Here is a 24711-nt window from a genome sequence, read left to right as displayed (position 1 = left end):
CGAGTTATAGGGGGCCCCTAAGTCTAGCGATGAATAAAGATTTAAAGAAGTAGAACTTCAACCTTACTTCTATCGGCTTTACAACTAGGGCCCCTTCTCTGTACTTTGCGGGGGGGAAGGGGGCGCAAAGTGAGCTACACCACTGTGCCTAGGTAACTCATTTTTTATCTTGCGTTATAATCCTGTCTAGAAAAGGCTTGATTTTTACCCTTAAGACAGACCTGTGGCGATTGATATGCGATGTTCTTTATTCAGTTCACTGAGATAACTATACTCCTAACTTCCTGACTTTCCTAATTTCTCCAGGTGGTGGCAAGTAATTGATGGTAATGTATTCCATCTTAATACTATATCTCTTGTTGATTGGCATGGATTTTGTTTCAATATTGCCTTTCAAAGGTTATCCCTAACGTTGAAAGGACGTCCCAACTTCGATTTGTAATTTAAGCACGTATATCCAATACGGAATTTGGCAAACCAATTTATAACTGCCCAATCGATTATTAATCATTCACCGTATACACTACATATTATTTTCAGCTGTTACCTTAGCACGTTTTCCTTGTTCAAATTCCCAAAGCACCACATGAAGAGAATACACTTTTTTCACTCTCAATTTTAGGTGTTAGGAACAACAGTTTAATATAAGGTGCAGCACACAAACAGTTGTCAGAATACTAACGGGACTCGTTCGATTCCCGGTGGGGACACTCGGTTGAAAAAGTGTAAAACGCTTTTTCAGGCCAGCCACCCTGAATGAGGTTTTCCTGGGGTTTCCTCATTCACACCAGGCAAATGCCGGGGTGGTACCTAACACATAGGTCCCAGGCCGCTTCCTTCCTTCCTTTTCCCCGGATAATGTGACCACCGAGGGACGTCATCCCTCAAACGTGACGGGCTAAATGGCCTTAGATGCCGAAAGCCCAGAAATCTAAATGCTAAATCCTAAATTCTACTAACGGGACTCGTATCTATTTAGTGAAAGCAAAAACTTACTTGTCCCGGTCTCATTGTGGGTAGATAGGAACAAAAAATACTCTATTTAGCTGCACCGGAAGTGATTTATGACTCCACCTAATAGTTCAAGCTATTTTTCGAAAACTACGTGTGTGAATTCACCCTTAGGGATACCATTTTTCTCTCGATGTGACATATCGACTGATATATATATGATATGTATTTTCATTGTTCAACATTATAATTAAACGAAAATTGAAATTTAAAAATTAATCTTAATTTTCAATTTATTTATTTCAACATCACGGCCTTACTGCCGTCTTGTCACTATCTTAGTGAAAAGCTTGGTTACTGTATACTTCAGTTCCAAATTCATGTAAATAGGTGGCACAGTTAACATACTGAAAAAATATTAAGTTTACAAAAGAAAAATATTTTTTCTCGACTTTGTAGAAAATTGCGCACGAGGCAGTGGCGGGTATAGAAGTTTAAAAGTGAGGGGAGCTGCCACAACCTGGACTATGGTAGGTATACATAAGTTTATTATAAACTTCCATAAATATATAAATAATAGCTTAAATTATTTCTGTCACTCAAAAAACTGGGGGAGCGTAGTTCCCCCGACCCCAAGCTAGATCTGCCACTGGCATGGGGATTTTACATGGATCCATATCATTTTGTTCAGCTTCATGGGATATATCAATTGGTATTATATTTTCCGTCTTTGGACATTTCTTTTCGCAAAATACTAAGGATTTTGTATGATTTTCGATAGAGGAAAGCATTATGCTAATAAAATGTTAGCTACAAGCCTGAACTCTTTAATGGGTATGGAACGCATTCAGAATTAAACTAAACTAAACTTCTAGGTGCACAAACTAAGACGGACTATAACTTGCAGACACTTGTTTGTTAGGCGCTTTGCGGTCTGTGCATCTGGTTTTAGAGTTGTTCTATTTCAAGTGTGCCCCTTCTGGCGCTGCTGTCGTTGTCTGTCTCCCCGCGCCTCCCTCGAAAGTGGAATGACATGTTGCTGTTGCCTAAATCTTTCAATTGTTGGATGCGGAAGCGTTGCCACAATGAATTATTTGACGGATTTCGTTATGCTCTATCTTGTTAGCCATTCTAAGTAGCCTACGATCTTCACTCGTCAAGACCAAACGGTTAAATGACAAATTGGCAACACAGCTGAGGTCATTCACTTCTTTTTCCTAAGCAAAGAGAGGGTTTCATCCGTCAGAAGGTGGCGGGAGTGGGACCCAAGTATGTTTCGCACATTTTCCGAGAGTATACTTGAAATAGCCAGGCTCTATCACCCTTATATCTGGCTTATTAGAGTGGAGTTCGATGCTGCTATGCAGTAAAACTCTGCTTGACTACGCAGATGTAATCTACTAACACAATGAAACCTCTGAATATCGAATAGAGAAATAACATGATTATTTGTCCGTAAATGAGAAGTGTCCATTAGAGAGAGCTACACAAATTTAGATTACTTGCACCTCAGAGTAAGTGTATGGAGCATTCAGTAAATATATGCAGCATTATGGAGCATTCAGTAAATATATGCAGCATTATGGAGCATTCAGTAAATATATGCAGCATTATGGAGCATTCAGTAAATATATGCAGCATTATGGAGCATTCAGTAAATATATGCAGCATTATGGAGCATTCAGTAAACATATGCAGCATTATGAAGCATTCAGTAAATATATGCAGCACTAGTTATGAATGTAAGTATATGATAAAATCGAAATAATGAACTTACTTTCCGAGATATCAGGGAAGTCTTCGAAACAGGATGAGATTAAATATTCGTATTTTAAATTTTATTTTAAATTAACTACGTATATTCTTTCTTTTATATTTGAAGTTACAGGGAAAAATACAAGTCACAAGAGTAAGAGAAATGAATTTTTCAGAGAAGGGAAAAAGGTTCTACATTAATTTTTTGAACGCATGACTAGCTCTTTACGATCGTTTTAACTCAATGAAGGTTTCCTAGAAACAAATTTATTGTTGACAGAGAAAGGAGGAATTTTAAGTTTAGTTTCTAACCATGTTTGTGCAGTAATGCATCAATTTATTGTCAAATGACGAATATATTTTGTGGTAAGGCATTTTCTGCTTAGTCTATTGTATTTGGAGATTTATTCTCATTTTTTTAGAACAGGATTTTAGTTTGAACAAGGAGTGGGTTTAGTTATGGAATATATTTTGTGTTTAAGAATTTGCTTATTTATAGGGCATTGTTCATTCCGTATGACTTAAGCAACAATTAGTTTATGTAACTGCCACTACAGGGTTACGCCCTCTCTCTCTCGGCAAGTGATCTGCATGAAAAGAAGAGCAAACCTAAATGGCATTAATTGTGCAATGTGGTATAAACAAAATTATACGTGCATAATTGAACAAATATATGCAATGTGCTTAAATAGAATAATATACATAAGCATATATAATAAACAATAAAATAGTGAGCTTTCGAAAAGATATAAGATAAGGAAGTTATGAACAAGGAATAAGGAAAAACAACGTGAAAAAATGATATATAAGATTTCGTGCTGAATATAATTATAATTATGATAAACATTTAGCATGATTGTTGAGATTAAAATGCATTGTACGCGACAACGCATTGAAATGGTTAATAGTAACGAATGCATAATGGGCTTCTGTGTTGGGGCCGCTGGAAATTGCTGTAAAGATGGAAAACTCAGATTATTGGTGAGGAAGAACAATGTAGCTAGGATGAGGTATTTCCTGATAAATTATTTGACTTTGAAAGAATCTACGATGAAAGTGATCCATTTGAGGTTGGTTATCTACACGTTGTGAAAAGTCTATTTTAGTTCTCTGATAGGATAAGGTAATTTGATGTGGTATGCTAAGCGTACTGCATGTCGCTCCATAATTTCGAGTCTATTGTAGAACTTAGACTAATCTGGAGAAGAAGCAATATGGCCAAAAGTAAGAATGCTGCGCATGAACGCTTTATATGCACTGATAAGCAATTTTAAATTTAGCCCCCAATGCTGCGCTACTAGCCTGTGAAGCAATTGCAGTCTGTTTTTTGCTTTGTGTAAAAGTTTCTGGAAATGAACAGTCCATTGTAATTTATTATCGTTCATTATTCATAGATATGTAACTGATCTATATGGTTCTACTTTGTGTGTTCCAAAAGTGGTATCAGGCAAACTTGTCTTACGGTGAACCTTATTGTGGCATTTAGGTGGTATGATGACGAGTCTAAGTGACGGTGAGCTTTCACTTAGTACACTACTCAAGAAATGTATTAACTGTGTGTTGCAAGCTTCTATTGATTTGTTGTATAGTTCTTCCGGGAATTAAAAAAGCGGTGTCATCGGCATATTGGAATAAATAAATAGGAGGAGCATGTACTGGTACGTCTGATACATATAAAATGTATATAAAAAAGTAACAGGCTAGACCCTTGTTGTACCCTCGGACATGGAAAGATAGGATATGATGAAATTGTTGATACAGACATATACATAGACTATTCCATTGAGTATGAATGAGAAAATTACTCTAACGTAAGTAAGGAGAAGTCCAAATTTAAGAAACTTATAAATTAAACCATAATGCCAAATACTGTCAAATGCTTTCTCAAGATCCAGTAAAATTTGACAAGACGGAAGTGATCTATCATACGGGTTAACAACTGTTGTCGTCATGTGGAGCAACTGATCATTAACACTATATATTTGATGGTCGAAATCCGGTCTGAAAAGTAGGAAGGAGTTTAATGTATTGTAAATGGCGATATAAATGTTTTACAAGATTTTTTCCCCAATACTTGCCCCAATGTTGCAATCAGTTGTATCGGCCTATACAGAAGGCTTGTTAGATTTTAGGAATGTGCATACTTTAAACCGGTAAATAATCACTACCTATGCAATCTAAGACTTCTATATGACACCTGTCTACATTGAGAAAAAATTGTATGTGGCGTACTCAAAAATGTAGGTTATATGCGTAATTCTGTAGTTTTTTTTATTTATCTTACAGCACACGTATAACTGAAAACGCAAGTTTTATAATACTTTCCGTATAAGTGTTTCATCTATACGTACCTTTCGTATGAAACAATATAGGCGGTCAGGATCTCACATACAAATGGAAGTATATAGCATATAGCTGACGAAGGTAACATACATATATGTATGTAATATAAGGAAGACTATTAGATATCAGGCATCCTGCAACGGCATGATGTAACACCTAAGGGCAGTGCCTATATAGCATACGGATAACGTATGCTCCGTACTGATTTCTGTAGTAAGGAAGAGGATTCTGTTTATTTGTACAATATACCGGTGTCCGGAGAACGGATTTTTCTCCGTATATGAGCGAAGTTCTAGAAGGAACATCTGGCGTAGTTTGGCTATTTGGTCTGGTCTGTTTCGGACGAGGATATATGTGACCATGTAAGTTAAGTGCAATATGATCTGAAAACTGAGTTTTTTCGACGTATGCGAACCGTGACAGCTAGATATCTACGAAAATTGGTATCATGCCTAATTGTGGATCGCTAATTATGCTAATTATCGTGATGATAGTCACTCGGCGCGGAAAAGCCTTGTCTACCCGCTACGTATAATACATATACCAAATAGTGACCAGGTGAAGTTGTGCTGAGTTATACACTAAAAACACCTGGAAAAGGCAGAAAATGGGAAATGTGTGCAGGTAATCTGATATCTACGGTAGGAGGACACGTGACCAAGAACACGGCAGTAGTATCATGCAACCAGTGTTGCCATCCCAACATGAACTTACAATTTTTCAAATAAAAGTGTACCATTTTATGGCTTATGAACAATTGGCATAAAATGTGAAAGAAAATAAGCAAACCATGGGTTACCAGTGTTACCAAATAAGGGACATAAAGAGAATCTAAAATTGAGAAATTATGGGTTCCGTATAATGAAACGAAGAAATGTACAACAACAACAGGACTGCAGAAGGAACAAATGTACAATAGAGAGTAACCAGAGCATGCACAGTATCTAGTGACTAACGAGATTGATACAGGATTCACCCAAAAACTGCACATGTTAGAGTAGCCGTAGAAAGAGGAGGTCCCATGTGACATAATGCGGAAATGTAAACAGCAAGCCTTCCTATAGCGCAGCAATTCCAAAGACGTTTGTGTGGAATCGATATCTCGAACCGTTACCGACAGCTATAAAACGAACTGTCTTGGGGCTGCATAAAATCCTATATGTCTTCCAAACCACAGAAACGACATCGTAGCGCCTAAAAAGAGTACAGAAAAGCTGTAGCACGAAAGGTAACAAATCTGTGACAAGAAAGTACATCAGAATCAATTCGTAAAGATTAATGCCGTGTAATAGCTGTCAGCCGAGAGTATAGGAAACGATAACATGTGAGACAACGATGAAGACAAAACACACTGCATTCAGGTTACCAGTAATATACAGGCGCAAAATATTTTAACGTATTACACCAATAAATACAACAGAAAAGCCATAAATAGTGTGACAAAATACGTACATTTCTCGCCCTAACCACACACTCGATAAAACCTATCTAAACCGCTAGCCACTAGATGTTGTACATGCAGTGGTTTACCACCTACTGTACGTTTGTTCCTTCTGCAGTTTTATTGTTGTTGCACATTTGTTCGTTTTATTGTATGGACCCCATTATTTCTCAACTTTAGAGGCTCATATCTCCCTTATTTGGAAACAATGATAACCTACTTTTTGCTTATTTTCTTTCACGCTTTATGTGAATTACTTTCATGTCATAAAATGTTTTTGGTCGCGTGCTCCCCTCCCGTAGGTATCAGGTTACCTGCACACATTTTTCATTTTCTGCCTTTTCCCGGCGTTTTTGGGGATTAACTCGGCACAGCCTCACACTTTCACTGCTTGGTATATGCATTACAAGTAGCGGATAAACAAGGCAGTTCCGCACTGAGTAACTATCACCACAATGATTAGCGATCCACAATTAGTCAGGGTACTAACTTTCATAAATATCTAGCTGTCACGGTTCGCATATGTTCCTTGTGAGTAGTTATGGATATTAATGTCTGCCAGTATCAGACAATGCCTGCACATTTGAAACAAGTGTGTAAAATACTCGAGTGAGATCATGTCCACGGGGTGTGCATAGATCATTGTTATCATAATTGCTATGTTACTTAGATATGTGGTTGTTATAAGATGTTCAGGGAGTCGGTAGGGAAGCTGAATCTAATGTTGCCGATAAGATAATTTATTACTGATGCCACAAGCAACTCCACCTTGCGCTCGTGCATTATCTTGTTGAAAGTCATGACGCAGGAGTTGATATTGTGGGAATTCTGATGGCATTAATGGTTTTAAAGCCTTTCATTCAAAGCAAAACTGTCAATACTTTCTTCAAAGAACAGTTGTGCAAAACGAGTGATATGTTGCGACAATAACCGAATGTTCATAAATAAGAAAGCTAAAGCCATGATCATGCTGCTAACTGTTTGCTTAGACAGCAGATTCTTTTGTGGATATGTGAAAGTGCATATAGTTTCTTGAATACGTGGCACAAAGATTGCTATGTAAAATAATTGTCCAATTGAAAGACCTGAAGTGTTTGATTGGTTAGTTTGAACTGTTGGATCGGTTGTACGCAGTGGAACTGTACGTTCCGGATGATCTACTGGTGGGGCAGGCTTAGTTTTACATTTATAACTGTATCTGGGGTGTGTTTCAGGACAGTCGGAGAAGTGAACAGTTGCATTAGGTGAACATTTCATAGGCTCGTCAGTGCGTGTAGATGAAGCAACATAGTGCGATGATTTTGAGTGAAAGCACCTTTCAACGGATCCGGTGTTGCGTTTATAGTGTTCTATTTCGCCGCTGTTGACGAGGATCCCTTCCATGATAACCCGAAGGTGGCGAGTCTGGGCCCTTAACAATAGGACGCAAGCGATCCATGGCCCCTTGGACCTTTAGTGCACTAATGCAATGCAATAACAGGTGAAGTAATATAGGTAAAGAGACCCCGTTTGGACAGGCCCTCAGGTGGGTTCAATGACGATTAGAAAACGCTAACTATGATCGCGTTGTCCTGGATAAGGCCTGTGAATGTATCTGCAATTAGCTTCTCACAAAGGGAGCAGGAAAAGGGAAGCCCAACTCAGTGGACAGGAAAAAATGTTATTCTCAAACTGAAGATAGTATTTTATGTGTTAAATAGAACCTAGTTTATGAAGAGGTTACTACGTAAATAAAGCAATCTATGGTACTGTTTATATCTATTATTAAATAACTCTCAATTTCTATAATCCTTATCTGTTTAATATGTTCTAACAGAGCTTTCTCACTCTACACACTTACTTAACTTGAAAGTTCACGACAGACTAACTTATTTAACATCAATTTTACTTCAACGCTACCTTTCTCTCTGTAATCTAATCGATACCATAATCAATACAATAAGTGAATAACGAGACATTTTTAAACACTTATTCCAGTTAATCACCAAACCTCGCTCAACCACTTTTCAATTACTTTCAACATTCTGCCCAGGATACCTTAAAATTACTTTTCCTTCTTTTTTTCTATTTCTTGGACTTCATATTCGGCTCAAAACCTCCTTCAACTCCAGGATCTCCTCTAATAGTGTTTCAACTGTTTTAATCTCTGACTCTGAACCTTTCTCTAACTACTGTTAACCACAAGTTACCATCACGATAACTCATTTCTTTGTTTACTTGTTCTCACGACTTTTGTACAATCTTCTTCTTTGAGTTTCTATGACTTCAAATTTCCTTTCTTCAATTTACTCAACTCTTAGAGATTGATTAACCCCCACTAGCACTTCCTGAACGCTATCATTTAAACATAACAATTTCTTGTATTTTCGTTTATATTTCCCGTTTCTTCTTTCTGCTTAAGTCTTCTTACTTCTTTTGTGTCTAACTTTTTAGCTTGTCCTTCAGGTCTATCAGATTTTTCTACCAGGTGTATTCCCTCGTTTTCCTCTGACACTTTTGCCTTGCTGTCTGAAGATAAGTTCAAAGTATCCAATCTTAAAATATCAGCAAGGTCCTGTACATCTGGTCCCTCTATTACACTGACTCGTCCTTCTTACTCTGTCTTACCACAGTTAATTAATTTATCGTTTGATCTACTTCATCCAAGTTCCGACTAGCTTCACATATACTGGTAAAATTATTTTATAACATGCATTTAAAACAGTTTTCCCCAGACTGAGCACTAGCTTTTTGCATAAACTCTATTGTACTTCTTACATATTCCTGTTGGTAACTTCTGCCTAAAACTTTGAGAAGGGGATGATAGAGATGTGGATTCGGAATCTGGTTATCTGAATGGAGGTTTCTACTGCTTCTGACTTTTTCCAGTCTATTTTATCTATTTTCTGCGCTACCGGCTGTCTTCGCCTAAATATGTATAACTAAGATTTTCTTTCCTCAAACGAGCTCGCTTTATCCACCACTTGTTGGAAGGTTAGATTAATTATTGTTGTTAAAAGCTGTCTCTTTGCTTCCTCATTCCCTATTCCAAAAACTAATTGGTTCATGGGAGCATGCTCCAAGCATGAACCTCACACACAGTGCGAGATCTTTTTTTCGCAAACTAAGGACAAACTGTGCAACAGTCTCATATTCATCTTGTCGGATGATGTGAAACATATACACATATACGTACATTCTAAGGGTACAGAAAAGTAATACTACTTGAAAGATCCTTTTCCAATAAGCGGATCAGTGTTCTCCACAGCGCAGCGTTGCTAGCAAACGAATGTAAAGTAGTGCCGTACATTGCCTACAATGTGATTTTAAACTTAGGATAGAAAATAACGCGCCATAGTTTTGTCGTTTCTTATATAAATAAAAAAAATTGTGCACGATGCAATCAGTATTGCCAAATACCTATGAAGAAAATAGGCTAGATGGTCTTCGTAAATAAGCTTTCTAACCGAGGCGCTGGAACTGGATGCACCATCGTTGGATTGTGGATTGGTTGTGTTTGTGTAGACAGCTATTGTCCCAATTTTCAGTTGGCAGGTCATAGTTCTTACAAACACTTCTTATTTCTCTGTACACCTACATGAATCATCATGATTGCATTCTGAGTTTTCAAGCTACTTAGATATCCAATTTGTTTCCTTTAATAAACAAAAACAATCTCTGTGCCTTGAAGAACCGAACAGTTTACTTACAACATTTGTATTAGAAAACTTTCATTCTTGTAATGAAATGCGAAAGTTAAAATAATTGTAATTAACAAGTAGGAAATGGGGCCGTTACGGAAGAGACATTAAAATTCTTTCTGAGTCGATAAGTATTACCCGTCTGATATAGCTTGACTGCTGAAAGGGACGTTAAACTCAAAATCAGTTCAAATATTAAATAGTTGTAAATCTGTGGGCGAAGAGAGAGAAGAAGAATGAAAAGTGTTTGCTGCGTAATAAAACACCCTTTGTCTAGAGAAATCAATTAATACGAAAATGTATAGTGACAAATAGGCTACTTTTTAAAAACAAAACACTTTATTTTCAAACAAAACGTATCTTTAGAATTAATTTAACAGCTAATAAAAAGCGTAAAATGGCAAAACAGTTTCATAAAATAAGCTATATTTAAGCCTATAAGCATTTCCTATACTTGTATGGCATATGCTTCTCCAAATAGACTTGATTTAGCCAAACATAGGGTAAATTAGCATCCCTCGATACAATAATAACACTTTACACCACTTATGACGTCTTACAATAAAAATACTAACATTCGATTAGCACTCCGTCAGTAGTAGCACATTAAGAAAAGTTCTTGTTTTTAAAATTACTTTTCACATTGCTATTAATAATAAGATGATATAATTAGCTTTAAAAACTTCCGTAAACTAAACAATGATATAATCACCACAGAAATATAGAATAACAATCCATTATTACAACTGTTATTTCTTAAGAAAATTGTAATAACTGCTGTTACAAGCAGAGTTAATTGTTATTTAGTACTTGACTAATGTGAATTTGCCGGCATGGATCACAACAACGACGCTATGTGGACAAAGAAAGAAGTTAGCTTCAGGAAGTTCACAAAGTCGTGGAAAACATTTGTTCTTATAAGCCACTACCAGTGGCGTATTTACGATTTTGTTTCGGGGGGGGGGGCTTTGCTTGAAAATGTGAAAATTCTTCAAGATATTTCATATAATTTACTATAGTAAGTAAGATTTCGGGGGGGCTTAAGCCCGGAAGCCACCCCCTTAAATACGCCACTGGCCACTACAATATGCCACCGAAATCAAGAAGTAAACTTGAGGTTATCAAAGTAGTTATTCCCCACCTTCCAATTGATATCAGCATTGAAGTCATCACAACAACACTCAAGAAGAAGGATAACCCAATATTCTCCGTTTTACAAATGCGAAAGCAGAATCATAAAGGCGGAAAGGAAATTCCTCATCCCACAATTCTTGATTATATTGAAGAAGACTCTACGTACCATCAGAATCTTCAAAGAATACTTGCTACACATGAAAATTCACATAGAACAACTACAGAAGAAACATTGCTTGCAATTCTTCAAATGCCAAACATTTGGGCATTCGCAAGCAACTTGTCAACCTCTGCCTCGGTGTGTTAAGTGCGCCGGCTCTCATTGGACGTACGAATGCGATAAGAAGACCAGAGACATACCAGAGAAATGTGTAAACTGTAAAGTAAAATATGTTAACTGTATGTTTCTCGATTCTTAAGTCACCTCCAGATAAATAAGTGTGCACACTAGGGTGGAGTGAAAAAAACTTTTTTTCACCAAGCAAAACGCCTGGGGTCCAAAAAGTTGCGTAGTGGCCTGGTGACAACGGGTGTAAAATATTTCCTTGATCGGTTGATATCTTCAGGTTGCGCATGTGCACTAAAGTTTGGCGAAAATGAGGAAAATTTGAAAAAATAGGATATTTTAATTTATTTTTTTATTAATTTTTTTTGTCACCAAGCAAAACCCCTGGGGTCCAAAAAGTTGCGCAGTGGCCTGGTGACAACGGGTGTAAAATATTTCCTTGATCGGTTGATATCTTCAGGTTGCGCATGCGCACTGAAGTTTGGCGAAAATGAGGAAAATTTGAAAAAATGGGATATTTTAATTGCTTTTCTTTTCTTTTTCTTTTGTCACCAAGCAAAACGCCTGGGGTCCAAAAAGTTGCGCAGTGGCCTGGTGACAACGGGTGTAAAATATTTCCTTGATCGGTTGATATCTTCAGGTTGCGCATGCGCACTGAAGTTTGACGAAAATGAGGAAAATTTGAAAAAATGGGATATTTTAATTGCTTTTCTTTTCTTTTCCTTTTGTCACCAAGCAAAACGCCTGGGGTCCAAAAAGTTGCGCAGTGGCCTGGTGACAACGGGTGTAAAATATTTCCTTGATCGGTTGATATCTTCAGGTTGCGCATGCGGCATCGTCAGGTTCAGGAAGACTCCGGTCCAAGGTCCCAATTTGACACGGAAGCTGACTATTCGGATTCCAACGATGGCGTCGATTGCGCGGAGTCTGCTAGTGCTGAGACAACTGACCAATCAGTAACCTTCGATACCCGGAAATCCACAAAGCAGTCGCCCAGTACCAGTCTCAAACTCCCCACGTTTGCCCAGGTGTTAGAAAGATATGGGATTGCTGACAGGCCTGCCGCAGCGATTGCTTCTGCTATTCTGCACGACACAGCCCATCCGTCAGCTGAGAGTACGGTCATCGACAGAAGCAAAGTAGGCGAGAGCGAGAGAAGATGAGGGAGGGATTACAAGATCCGCCCCTCCAGCTCCAACCACTGCAGGCACTCTACTTCGACGGGAGAAAGGACAAAACGATGTCTGTTGAAATGATGGCTGATGGAAAATTACATCGCAGGGAGATTGTGGAAGAAAACACGTGTCCCTAATCAGTGAACCAGGGTCTACATACTTCGGACACGTTACACCAAAATCCGGATCTGCTATAGCAATTACGAATGCAATCCTGGAATACGCAACCGTCGTGAACTTGGAGTTGTCGGGACTGCAGGCGATCGGCAGCGACGGTACTGCTGTCAACACAGGAAAGCGAAATGGGGTTATTCATTGCCTGGAAGTTCAGCTGGGCAAGCCATTGCAGTGGATAGTCTGTCAACTCCACTTCAATGAGCTTGCCCTACGTCATCTAATCGAGTATCTAGAGGGACCTACGAGTAGCCCACGAGGGTATTCGGGACCACTCGCAAAGAACCTTCATATTTGCGAGAACCTTCCTGTCCTGGAGTTCCAGCCTATCCAAGGCAGTTTTCCCGAAGTCGTCCCAGACCTCAGCACCGACCAGCAGTGTCTACTCGACATCTGGCGGGCTGTCGCAACCGGGCAATTCCCGCAAGGGCTGGGAGGAAGAAGTCCTGGCATGTTGTCCCATTCACGATGGTTGACTACTGCAAATCGAATCTTGCGGCTGTATGTGGCGAGTGAAATCCCATCTGAAAACCTAGTCATCCTGTCCACGTTCGTGGTCTGCGTGTACGCTCCAATGTGCTTCAATATCAAGCGCCATTGGAAGATCACGGATGCACCAAAGAATCTATGGCATTCCATGCAGTTGTCGCAGTACCTCTATCCGGAACTGAAGAAGGTCGTTTACGAAGGTCGTTTACTTCAGCGCCAAGGATTACACAGACATCATCTTTTGGCAAGACCTCGCTGTCACCAAACCGCCACTCGTTATTGGACTGCCAGAAGATAGCCTGGATCAAGATCAACTTCAAAATCTGTGGTGGAAGGATCTACCGTGCCATACGCAAGCAGTCGAACGATGCATTCGTGTGGTGACAGAAGCTGCAACTCAAGTCTGTGGACAGGACAGGCGCGATGGTTTTTCATCCGGCACGTCTTCTGAATCGGCTCGTGATGCCGAAGTTTGAAACTAAGAAAGACTTTGGCCCCTGTTAATCATTAATTAATTAATGAATAATTAACTAATTGCTTCTTAACTCACTCTTACAAACAATACATGAATGTTGCTAACAGAACTTCAGTGCACGAATTGGGCTTAATGGTATAATAGTATTTATTGGTAAAGCAAAAAAGGATGTTACTTCAGTGCGCATGCGCAACCTGAAAATATCAACCGATCAAGGAAATATTTTACACCCGTTGTCAACTTTTTGGACCCCAGGCATTTTGCTTGACGACAAAAAAAAATTTAAAAAATAAATTAAAATATCCTATTTTTTCAAATTTTCCTCATTTTCGCCAAACTTCAGTGCGCATGCGCAACCTGAAGATATCAACCGGTCAAGGAAATAGTTTACATCCGTTGTCAACAGGCCACTACGCAACTTTTTGGACCCCAGGCGTTTTGCTTGGTGACAAAAAAAATAAAAGAAAATAAATTAAAATATCCTATTTTTTAAAATTTCCCCCATTTTCGCCAAACTTTAGTGCGCATGCGCAACCTGAAGATATCAACCGATCAAGGAAATATTTTACACCCGTTGACACCAGGCCACTACGCAACTTTTTGGACCCCAGGCGTTTTGCTTGGTGAAAAAAAGTTTTTTTCGCTCCACCCTAGTGCACACCCCTATCGTCCCAAAAATTTGTTCCGGAATGGGACAATTCATAGTTGGAAACCATAATCGGGAGTCAAACTAGAGACTATGTGCACTGATTTGGCAATGAAATCAGTTGTTGTGGAACTATTTCGAAAGAGCCATTTCTATTTTCCACTGAAAACTTCCCACAGCTGTACAGAAAATTGACATCGACTAATTAACGCAGCTTTTCGTATTGAAGAAAAAGATACCTTAATCATCAAGCTGAATCAACGCTTTCGATAATTAACGCACGTTGAATTTAACATTAGAATATATGGCCAGAAGCACTTTTCTTGATTCTAACAGAACGGTAACGGATAGAAATGCGGTTCTTAGGAAGTTTCCAAGAGGCAATATCAAAGCATATAAAATGGTATTAGAGTAGGTTTCTAGAAAGTTCCAAAACATTGCTTAAATCGGGATGGAATTTGCTGCAAAACTAGTTCCAACATTAAAACAAAAGCCAGATAAGACAATTGCATGGAACATTTGCTTGAAACTTACGGTTGAAAAAACATTGTAAAGTAAAAACAATTGTGGGATGGAAAAGTAAACAATTAAATTGACAAATATTTAGGGATGGTACCGACTCCGAGACTAGTCTCGATATATTTCAGACTCGATTCCATCTCTAATTATAGGCCTCATATCTGGATAACTACCTATGGAGAACTACATATAGTTTAGGCAAACCCAAATTATTACTTAACTCAGTATGATGTTTTTATTCCGTAAAAAAAAGTAACTCGGTACGATGTTTTTATTCCGTAAAAAAGTAACTCAGAATGATGTTTTTATTCCGTAAAAAAGTAACTCAGTATGATGTTTTTATTCCGTAAAAAAGTAACTCAGTATGATGTTTTTATTCCGTAAAAAGAAGTACAACAACTCGATTTACGGTCTGTTTAAAAATTTTGTGGTCCCTGACGCAAAAACTAATTATTGACCAAGATCGCAATATTTCGATGCATTTGTTTGGATCATTCCTAAAACTCTTGATCAAAATCACAATCTTTTGAACTATTATTTTTATCTTTCCTAAAATTCTTGTTTGTGTAGATAAGATACGTCTACTTTCAACAAGTTCAACAAATTCGATCCTGATTTAAGGATTGTTCCGAAACTTTCCGGAAACCAGCTTTGGTATCATTAGACACGCCTTGATATTGCCTCTTGAAAACTTCCTAAAAACTGCGTTTCTATCTCTTGTCGTTCTTTTAAAATCGAAACAAAATTACTTCTGACCGTATACTGTAATGTTAAATTCAACATGCGATAATTTTCGAAAGCGATAGCTTGATGATTAAGATATCTTTTTCTGAAGTAGAAAAAGCTACAATTGGTTAGTAATGTCAATTTCCTGTACAGCTGCGAGAGGTTTTCAGTTGAAAATGGAAATGGCTCTTTTGCTGGAATTATTATGCACTTTTTCACCTACGTCTTGATACCATAAGTATGTATATTAACACAAATTTTTCAGTGCTTACTAGATACGTTTAAACAAAATATTTCAGTTTATTGTCACTACTGTCACAATCGATATGGCATTACTGCTGTCTCGGAATATTATTTAGTTGCTCCCCCAAAATACTAGGTTTTGGCCCTGATTCACTTGGTAGTGACTACTGTTCGAAATACAGTGTGGCCGTATGGCATACAAACTAGTTCATAAAACACGAACCAACATGTGCTAGGTGACCACTTACATAGCACGATTGCTATTTAACCGAGGCAGAGTAGGAGCGCAGCAGGGGAGCCTGACCGGTAGCGATTGGTGCGGCCGTAGGAAGCAGGCGTGTCAGCGGCAGTTGGTATACGCATAATCGAGGATTGAAGGAAAACACTTTATATATGCCATCCAAAATATTACCGAATTGAACTAAATTAGGTGAGATTCTAATAGGTTTGGTTAGATGTTCGTCTTCTTTTCTGTAGTTTCAATTCGTTTCCACATTTACAATAAACTGTTCGCATGTTTAGTAGCCCATGGCATTCACACAATTGCAACAACTGACACTCACGTTTGTATAACTCGATAAAAACTGAAACATGATATGGCACAATCTTGTCATTTGCACACCATTTCCAAGCTGCCTTTCCCATAAATCCTAACAAGTGTATCTCTCCGCCAAATAGTCCCTTCACCTTCCATACATAGTGCCGCTTACATTAAAAACAACTAACAATCAAATATTCTCTTAACTTTTCACCTTACTTTCACTCACTCTCCCTCACAAACCAAAATAAATTCATCTGGTAAATTTTGTAAAAATAGCTGACTATATAGCAGTTAATCCATCGATACGTTTTATTTATACAGCGGTTGCTTAATATTATTTGTTAAACATAACAAATTTAATTTTTTCACAAAATCACTTTTAGCAATATCTATTCACATTAATGCCAAAATAAAATCTTAATTATGTTCAGCTAGATGAGAAAAATCGAGGGTTACAAGTATATGTGCATCCACACAAGATTAACAGTTAAAACCACATCTCCAGCATGTGCAGTTGCCCCTTGTTAGTTTGAAAGCTCAGATAACGTGCTAATAGATAGTACGCAGGGATGCCCACAAAGGGGGGCTATGACGCAAACTGCGTCATTGAAATATTTGGAGGGGGTTAAAAATCTATATAAATACGTTTGAGGGGGTGTAAAAATTATTCGAAAAGATTTTTTTCATGGAAGAACACCTACGGATAGACAATTGAGGGGGGTGCGTCATGAACATGAGGGGGGGTTGGGCACCTCTGTAGTACGTATAATTGGGATGTTAGAACTGACAAGTTGCGTCTAGGATTTTGTAAATATTGAATTTGGTAGAGCGTAAAGTACAGGATCTGGCCTGGGTTGCATATAAATAAAATCAAACATATACAAAAGAAACAGATTGTGATGTCGAAGGGGTTGAAAATGGTGAGAAGGGAGTAACTTTTAGGACTGGTTAATCTACTTGCACTTACTTGTAAATCTCGGCGTTTCCTTCTCGACGATTCTCCGAGTGGATTCATGTCCGTCCATCTTTCTCTCTGGTCAGCTGTTCGTCCAAGCAGTTGTGAGTTAAGGGTTTGCGAAACCCGGGCAGGAAAACTAACGTTGCGAATATAGTACATCTAATCAAAGTCGAAATTGCTCTTTAACGGATTATCCATCGCAACTGATAACTACAACGTTAGCTAAGGCAAAGTGCTCTCAACGTTAGAGCAAGGTAAACTTCACGTAAACTCGGAATCGTGGTTAGTGCTCCTACATGTTGACTCGTTTCTCATACGATCCGGACTACCTCTTCCAAAAGTCTCTCAAAGGTTTTTGTGCGATGTCCCTTCCAGGTTAATATCGTGGGTCGTTGACTATTTCTTCAGTCTCGATGAAAAGTGCGTGCTCATAGATTAACCAAAGGTGAGGTGATGACAGGAATGCTGACAGTTAAACAATCTGTCGTTTTTATTGATTAAGAAATTACATGTGTTGAAGAAATTAACAAACAGCAAGAAAACTACCTTGTAAGAAAAGTAAATGAACTTAGAAAAAATTATTCAACTTTAAATAAACGATGATGCTTCTTATTGTATAGAATTTTAAAATAAAATGTCTCAAAGTCCGAAATAAAAAGTTTCATTATGTGTCCAAATACACAGAAGACAATAATGTATTCTTAAAATGTTTCATATTAGCACTAATAATATATTTTCTTGTATATTTCAGGTTCATTCGAGTTCCGTCAGGTAAGTACAATATTAAATGAAGAATACATTTGAATCGTTTGCAACCTTAACAACAATGCATTGTCCTCTAAAACTATTATACATATAATATTGTTTCTAAAAAGAACATTCTAAGAACTCATAGTCAGTAGATCTTCATCTCGTAATGTTATACTGTACTCTAGTGGTAATAATCTTATTTCATACTCTTCTTTTTTTTTAATGAATCGGTCAACTTGTATTATAAAGGTATATTTCTGTAGTATATAGTTTTAGGAAATATTACTTAAAATTTCAGTAGAGAACTCAAATTTGCGCGAGACAAATGCAGAGAGATTCAGAAATATTCAGCACGGTTCCAATTAATCAAAAATCTTCTTATGTCATTAGTAGAGCAACCTACATTATGCTTTATTTTTTGCTTAGTTATGCATTATGTTTTGTCAAATTATGCTTTATTATGCTTAATTGTTAATTTCAATAATTGTTTTACATTAATCATGTATAATGTATTATATTTACTATACATTAAATATTTTAAATATCTTGATCTATCTATTAATATTTTATGCAACCAGTTTCTTTCATATTTAATGAACTTTCTACTTAATGCACTGTAAAGATATATGTTTTAATCGAGACAGTTTTTTTTTTCATCACTTGTGGGCGCCTTAGAGGTGCATATATACAGAAAGGGAAAGTAGAAGATGCTACCGAAAAGTATAGAAAGTGCTCAAGTTCAAGAGGTACGCATAACAATATAGTGTAGAGTTCTTGAATACTATTCATTTTTGTCAGAAAGTTTTCTTCTTTTCCTGTTTTTTTTCTCCACATCAAAGGATTACACCGAAAAGTTTACAGAAATAAAAATAAACCTTTCATTGTTGCATTGTTATGTTGTCAATGATTTTGCATTGTAAATATTAGTTTTAAAAGATATTAATACAGTATGTTAGACCTGCAGTTAAATAGAATTTTCCAAGAATTGTGCTATGTTTTTTAAATTATGCTTTATGCTTTATTTTCTAAAATTATGCTTTATTATGCTTTTAAAATTAGTTTCTTCTGGACCCTTAGACAACCACAACCATGTTCAAGGTACCAACCATATGTGTAAATTGCTGTTATGCTTTTTATGCTTTTGGGTTGCTCTAGTCATTAGTTTTAATCAGGCCCGTATCCAGGAGGGGTCTAGGGGGGCCGCCCCCCCTAAACTTTTCACGGCAGGCTTGCAAATGAACTATAATATGGTGATGAACTATAATAAGGTTGGATCGGGCCCCCCTAACTTCAGCCGGCCCCCACTACATTTTGAGCTGGCTAACGGCCTGGTTTTAATTATTCTTGTGCAGCAGCGTCATTTGAGATTTTGCTTGCGGGGGGGGGGTTAAAACCCTCAGATGTCACTAGATTTTCAGGGTGTTCATATTATTGTGTTATGTATTAAAATGTATACAAAAATTTTATTAATGATAAAAAATGGATGAAAAGATTGCGATCTTGGCCAATATTTAGCTTTTGGATCAAGGGCCACAAAATTTTTCAACGGCCCTTAAATCGAGTTTTCTTATTTTTTACGGAATACGCACATCATATAGAGTTAAGTGATAGTTTGGGTTTGGCTACACTGTATGTAGTTCTCCAGATATATAAGGCGTACAAGAAAAGTTTTGATTGAAAGATATTGGATCTTTAGATCCAACAAATGTCAGACCCAGAGAGGATAATTACCCCAGCTGGAGCCCCAAATGACACTGCTGTTCTTGTGGTATCATCAAAGTGTGTCATAGACTCCATTTCTTGCAATATTTCTACAATACAAACCCCACGTATACGTCGTGATCAACTTTAAGCGCAAGATCAAACTGGCCCAAGAGGTAGTGTGGCAAGTGAACTTTGGAGGCTACCACTACGTCAGTATCTTCAGTCAGTTTTTAGTGGCGGCGACCAAAAGTCTCCAACAAAGGCTGATATGTGAATTTTTAATGAGTGAGTTCGAACTCGGCCGTAGCGCTGCGGCAGCAACTCCAAACATTTATAATTCGAAAGGGGAAGATACAGAGAATTACTGTATAGTAACTCGTTAGTTCCAGAAATTTCGCACTATTTTCCGCAGAAATTTGTAAAAATGTCTAAGTTCACCCAATGTTCTGCTGCTCCAAAGTAACACATTCTGAGGTCATATGACATGCTATTGAGGAAGATCCATCCACCAGCAAACGACGATTATCAAACTGACTTGGCATGTCTCAGTCCACTGTAGTGCGCCACCTTCATGAACTCGGGAAAACCATCAGATGAATCCAGCTCAGGCCCAGAGGAAATTAGATGTGTGCTGATATCTTCTGCAGAATCCTCGTGATGTGTGTATCCTGAAACAAATTGTTACATGTGACAAAAAGTGGGCGTTTCTCTGCAATCTGAGCGTGCAAAGACAGTGGTTCAGCAAACGCCAATCCACTGCTAGGTATCGAATCCAGATCTCCCGCTAACCAAAATTTTTCTTCCATATGAGTTTATATGGTGCTTCTTATGTTCACGAGAATCCCAACAGAAGATGTTCAGCCCAACAACCTATGTGACTCAGTGGTAAAGCACTTAGCTCTGGCACGTGGGGTCTTTAGTTCGATCCAACCTCCCGTCAAGTAGACCTTATGATGGGACAAATACCGTGTTTGTGTTTTGCTCGAGGTTGTTCCGTTTTCCTCCCAATTTCGTCATTCCATCATTTTCAGCCATGTAATCACAGTCTCTCTGAGCTTCGGTGCATAATCGTGGGACATTAAAGTTAAATAAATCGAAAATGGTTCTTAATTACCCCAGTCCCAATGACAGCTTATGTAGTTTATATAACACGTTTAATCACGCTTTTGCGTTGCACATGTGTTTCGAAATTAAGCAAAGAAATGTTAAACTCAGATAAGACAATTCAGCGTTGCACTTTTATCTAGATCTTACCAATGGTATGTTGTAAGTTCTAATCTTATTCTCATAATAAAAATAGTAACGAGCTTTTTCTTCTCTCTTCCAAAAGGGAAGTGGCAGTTAGTATGTGGGAATGACAAAAGAAAGAAACACAGCATATGGAAAACCCACGTATTTTTCCTTTCAACAATATACTTCAATAGCGTGCACAAGAGCATCTATATTTTGTGAATGACTAACAATTGATATGTTATCGCTGGAAAATTTAAATTGTTTTCAAAAGTAAGATAATATGTCAGTCCTTCATTACGGGGAGTAGCTATTAGGACTGGACTCTAGGATTCTGCCTGATGATAGCCCGTAAGCATTGACTGCAATAAACTTCTGATCATTTCTTATACGATAAATTGTATTTTTTATTTAAAGAAATTAATTTTGAATCCTTCGGTTAACTGAATATCCCTAAATTTAGATTTATTTGAATATTTTTTTACACGTAGAGTAAATTCACGTTCTTAAAAAAATACTTAGAAACGCACATTGTGGCAAGTACACAAGGCAATGCATGTTCAGACCTGAAATAGAAGTCAAATAATTATAATCAAAAGTCCTAAAACTCCCAATAATTTGGCCAATTTTTGATCCCCATAACAGCGGATCCTTTATATTCAGCAAGTTGAAATTTGGTGTGTAGAATAAGCAAGAGGTGTAGAACCGAATAACATCAATTTTGAAGTCAAGAAATCAAAAGTCCTAAAAAAAACTATATTTTCAGCAAAATTTTGACCCCTAAACCTTTGGATCCCTGCAATTATGCAAGTTGACTTTTAGTGTGTAGACTAAGTAAGACGTGTAGAATCGAATAACATCAATCTTGAAGTCAAAATATCAAAAGTCCTAAAACTCGTCTGTTACCCAACGAAAAGTAATTTGCAGCTAAATAAATCGCTATTATTATAAACAATTCTCATTATTTTGAATTATGCATTATATATCAGTTATATGATATAATTAAAAAGTTTACAGATCTTATAATGTGGTATAAAAGAAATAATATTGTAGTTGGTAAGGTATTACTTAACGCGACATGGTTAAAAATGAATCACGTAGCATTCCATGGAGAGTAGACGAGATGTTAGCATTCCAGGTGTTTAAACTGGTACAGGGGACGAAATGAACCCATTAGTGATGAGCAAACTACGCATGAGGTTTACATTTACCATTCTATCATTGAGTTTAGCTTAATGATAACTGTGCATTGGTATTAGCGGTTGTATTAAAAATCCTGGGCCAACTTCGTTATTAGTAAAGATCAGGCACACACCTACATTTTTTTTCTTTTGCTAGGAGGTCTCCAAACTTTGAAAGGGTTTCTACCTTCTTCCATTCTGACAACTTGACTTGTCCACACTGGAAAAACAATCTGTAGTTTAAATTACAAAATATCAATGTAATATCATTTATCCTTCATTTTGTACGTTGATATACATTTCCTTAGATTAAATTACACAATTTGTTGTTTTCTTTTACAAATTTTAAGTAAACTTATAAGAAAATATAATATTTTTATTGATAAAAAGTAATTCTACACAATTTTGTATTAGTAATTTTACTTAATAGGTGCAAATTGAATTACCTAGATGCTTGGCAAACAGATTATCAGTTTTATTTATTTACTTATTTATTATTTTTATTTATTTGTTTATTTATTTATTTATTTATTTATTTATTTATTTATTTATTTATTGTAAATTTACCTATGAAATTTTATACAGTGCACTTGAGCCTCCAAGATGTGAAGATCCTAACAGTGTTTTGGAAAATGATATAAATTATATAATTCCTCGTTATGAAGTTTCCGACATTCCCCATTTCGATTTCTTTTGGGTCCGAATATTAGTCTCACCATTTTATTCTCAAATATTTTCAATCTGCGTTCTTCCATCAGGGTAAGCTAGCATTTTTCGCAACCATACAGAACAAGAGACATGATTATCGTTTTATATATTTTAAGCTTCAAATTCATCGACAGAATTCGCGAGGACGGATTAAGATTACACGAATTCTAATAACTCGTATTGGTGTATTATCAACTATTCTTGATACCTGTCAAGTATTAAAAAAAAAAACTAATATAAGGTAACTGCAGGTATATACGCCAGTGGAGCTAAATACGCCAAGTGTTCATTGCTGGGACGTTTCAGACGAAATATGCTAAAATGCGCCTGAAACATGTGCCACGTTTGGACAAGTCCGATTTGCCCAATATTCCGGGAGACAGCGCTGATACCGCCATGTCATGCAGAGTTGTTTGCTTTAGCAAGGTTCCGTGGAAGGACGTTATTATTTCAATAGAGGTAAGAATCCGTTTTTAGTACCGTGCTAACTCAGAACATTGCCGATTGTTTACAGCAGTGTAGGCTTTATCTCGTGTCTGTCTAGGAACACTTTGTTGTGTAAGTGTAATTTCAGTATTTGTGATTCCATAGCTACTAAATCAAAACCAAACATGGTGGAGCGAAATATGCCATGGCTTGTGCAGGACTGACTGCAGAAGACAAAGGTATTTTCATTTGTTCCACATGTTCCATGTAATATCGGTGTAGTTTTTTAAAGTCACAGTACACTGACACTGTTTGTTTATTTTCTTATCGAGTAAAACTTTTCAGTTTGAAACTTCATTTCAACTTTGGATATTTTCGTCTTTACATTTTGTTTTTTTATTTTCATCTTGCACTTTGGTAATTCTACGTTTTGCTTCAGCCATGTTATGCAGTTATATTACAGACAATGGTATAATACAGACGATGTAAGAAACTGCAAGATTTATTACAGGTTTTTAGTAATATCCTAGACTTGGCGTAATCACGTGCACGTGTTGGTAAATACGCAACTTTGTAACACTTTTTTTCTTTCACCTTGGGTAGAAAATAGAAGTGAGTCGCGTCATTGCCACATTTTCTTTTCTACACACATAAAAGACTATTCTGTAACGCATTTGTCTTGCTCTTTGTGTTTCATGAAAGTTAAGGCCATAAAAATTACAATACTCTTAATATGGCGTATTTACCTGCACCTACCTTATATTTTCTTCTAATTATATTAGAGAAACACAAAACCTTTTCTATAAAAATTGGAAATTAGTTTGTAGTAAAACATAAAAATGACATTTCGGTTTTCTCCGAAACCGGTTCAGTTCTTCACTTAAACCACCATTCGATAAATACTGAACCGGTTGTAAAACCAAAACCGGTTTTGATAAAGAAATCTAACCGGTTTGAAACAACTGAAACTAATTTTTCAGAGAAAATCGATCAGGTTTTCTAAAAGTTTTCAAAATCCGGTTTCGGTTTCTCTAAAATACATAAACCGAAACACCGGTTTCTTGTGTACCACTATAATTAATTCGAATATAGAAGTCAATGGATATTAATTAATATTAGAACATATTTAAAAAATATAAGAACAATGGTATTCTGATATATGTTTAATGTATAAAA

At 37.0% G+C, this 24711-nt stretch overlaps 1 long non-coding RNA gene across 1 annotated transcript; it reads left to right on the top strand.

Annotated features, from left to right (window-relative positions):
• The first annotated feature begins 2987 nt into the window (after window positions 1–2987).
• On the top strand, window positions 2988–21574 carry LOC145681850 (uncharacterized). The gene is made up of 3 exons (XR_014130866.1): window positions 2988–3072; window positions 18288–18307; window positions 21321–21574. It is a non-coding gene; the product is annotated as an uncharacterized LOC145681850 (long non-coding RNA).
• The last annotated feature ends 3137 nt before the right edge of the window (window positions 21575–24711 follow it).

Source organism: Thermobia domestica, chromosome 3 (assembly GCF_964235325.1).
Source record: "Thermobia domestica chromosome 3, izTheDome1.hap1.1, whole genome shotgun sequence".
In the NCBI taxonomy this organism is placed as follows: domain Eukaryota; kingdom Metazoa; phylum Arthropoda; class Insecta; order Zygentoma; family Lepismatidae; genus Thermobia; species Thermobia domestica.
The sequence above is the reverse complement of the archived record's forward strand: the minus strand, read 5'-3'. Positions and strand labels throughout refer to the sequence as shown.